The sequence below is a fragment of the Galeopterus variegatus genome, unplaced genomic scaffold (assembly GCF_000696425.1).
Source record: "Galeopterus variegatus unplaced genomic scaffold, G_variegatus-3.0.2 Scaffold1002, whole genome shotgun sequence".
In the NCBI taxonomy this organism is placed as follows: Eukaryota; Metazoa; Chordata; class Mammalia; order Dermoptera; family Cynocephalidae; genus Galeopterus; species Galeopterus variegatus.
This window is the reverse complement of record NW_007727113.1, coordinates 52,005-54,931: the sequence shown is the minus strand read 5'-3', so window position 1 is coordinate 54,931 and position 2,927 is coordinate 52,005.

Below are 2,927 nucleotides of genomic sequence, written 5' to 3'. Positions count from 1 at the left end.
GGCCTCACCTGAGAGGCCCCCCCAGGAGAGAGAGGCACCTGGCAAATGCAGGACAAATGGGGGCTTGCCTTTTGTGGAGGAGAGAGACTTGGGGGCCTGGGTGAGTGTGTCTGTCGTTGGTCTCTGAAGGAGACCTGTCTACAGCCAGCATGGAAGAATTCAGACAATAGGCAGAGTTCTGCGCAAGAGAAGGGAGGTCTGTAGCCCTGGGAGCTGAGTATAAGGGAAAAAGTGGAGTGACACCCAAACACCAGGGAACAGCCACTTGGGGCTTCATATAAAGGCACTTTACAGAGAGTCCTAAACTCAAAGAAAGTAAATCCCAGTGTTAAACCAGTCCTTAGGCTGGAAATGAAGACAGCCTCAGAGGCTCAAATTAAAAATCTAGAATTAGTATAAGTTCAGCAAGGTGGCCAGTTATAAAATAAATATACAAAACCAGTAACTTTCAGATATAACAACATTCAATCAATAATATGTATTGAGTAATATGTGGTAGGCATTGTGCTAAACACTTTATATGCATTAGAAAACACAATGGAAAATTCACAATCACATTAGGAAAAGAACATTTTGAATACCTAAACGTAACAGTAAGTCCCCATAGAACTCGGGAATTGACAAAATCATTGAATAGTTGTTTATCTGGAAGAATAAACGTTTGAGAACAGTCAAAAAGAAGAGTAATGAGGGAGAAACTGTGCTCCCAGAAAACAAAACGTATTATCTAGACTCCATAATGAAAACAATGTGATACTGGCCCAGATCGATGGAAAATAATAAAAAGTAAAGAAACAGCCCCAAGCAGATATAAGAACGCAGGCTGACATCTAGCCAGTTTGTGCACAGCCAGTCTGCTCCAGCTGTTCTTGAAGGGCAGCCTTTCCGGATGGTCAGCACCTGTGCCGTAGCCACTGCTCACTATTTTTAATATCACCCCTGTAAGGACTTAAAACAGAATAAAGGTGGCTTTTCAAGTCAATGAGAAAACAATATGGTGGTTTCAAATTAATTCAACTTTTCAAGTCAGTGAGAAAACAATGTTTCAACTTAATTCCTTTCTCTCCAGATGATTAGCAGGTAATAGTTTATTCTTCCAGATAAACTATTGAATGATTTTGTTAATTCTCAAGAAGTTCTATGGGGACTTACTGTTATGTATAGGTATTCAAAATGTTCTTTTGCTAATGTGATTGTGAATTTTCCATCATGTTTTCTAATGCATATAAAATGTTTAGCACAATGCCTGCTACATATTACTCAATAAGTATTATTTATTGATTGAATGTTGTACCTGCTAGTCATTTGGAGAGAAAGGAATTAAGTTGAATTTCTACCTCATCAAATTTAAAGATTTAAGTGTTAAAAAAAAAAGTACTAAGAAAAAACTGTTAGTGAACATTTCTATAGGAATAGAAAATACTGTCAACAATCAAAGGGAAATATTAATAATTTGACTATGGTACAATTAAAATTTTGAGTACAATCAGCAGGAAAACGGATAAACCCCAACTGTGGAATACAAGGAAACATTAGCAATAAAAAAGAATGAACTGTTTTAGATGGATGAATGTCAAAAGCACCATAAAAGTCTGAGACAAGTATACGCCGTAAGATGCCACTAATACGAAGCGCGGAGGGTTGACTGGGAAGGGCAGAAGAAATTTCTGGGGATGGAGATGACGCATCCTTGGACTGGGGTGCAGATAGCTGGGGGTAAACACCCAAACTTGTTGAATTTAAGAGCTGCCCCTTTCTCAGGATTTTTCTTCAAAACAAAAAGATTGCAGGCAGCAGCTGCCCCCATTTGGAGAGGAGGGGGACTCTTGGGGCATGAGAATACAGATAAAATCAAAGACGAGAAGTGGGGGAAGATTTGCGTCATGTTTCACAAAAGCTCGTCTGCTTCACAAGGTAAGGGGGCTTTCACAGCTGAGAGACAAACACACACGTTCCAGAAGCAAAACAGGCACAGACTAGGACAAGCAAATACAAAAGAAAGGCCTGATAAACAGGATAGAATGTTCTCTTCCCTAATAATAGGAGAAATGCAACGCTTTATGTACTGGAGAAAAGCACATGTGAAGAGACAAACACTAGTGTACGCTAATTGAGTGTCACCTGATAGAAACTTTCAGACAGTTACTTAACTACACACATAAATAAAATCCTAACATTTTGCATATTCTTTCACCTAGTGCCTCCCAGTCAAGAACTTGATTCTAATAAATAGATATGGACGGTGATAAACAGCTAAAAGTTTCACAGAAACAATGGTTAGCGTATATATATGTTTCCAAAAATAGACTTTATATTATGAAAATAAATTGATCTTATAGTCTTAAGGGAAAAGGAAAACTACAAAACATCATTACCATGTGATATGATTTTTATAAATGAAAACATTCACAGACACAAAAAAGATGAGAAAAGATATATGTCAAAATGTTCCCAGTGCTTTCTTCTGAGTGTTTAGAAGATGAGAGATTATGGTTTTCTTTTTGCTCATCTTGGTTTTCTAAATTCTTCAGTAAACATGTATTACTTTTGTAATAATAATTTTTTAAAAGATATTCAAAAAGGACGAAGTTAGCTAATGAACCTGCAGGGTGAGTAGCTGAGAGAATTCGTCGCGCTGGGACTGCAGGGCTGCAGGATGGGGGAGATTCGCCACCCAGTTTGCAGTGGGGGCACCAGAAGTGGGATGAAGGTGTAAACAAGGACGTGGTTCAAGGCTGAACTCACCACCCCGAGCTATTCCAGCTCCTCCTCGTCTTCTGCCTATCCCTCTGACCTCCAAGGCTTTCTCCCCAAACCCACTGCAGAAACAGATGAGTCAACCAGGTCACTGAAAATAAGCAGTGAAAGAACCACCGAATGGCTGGCTGTGGGCCTCACCTGGCTCCTCTCACCCAGGGCTCAGGCAT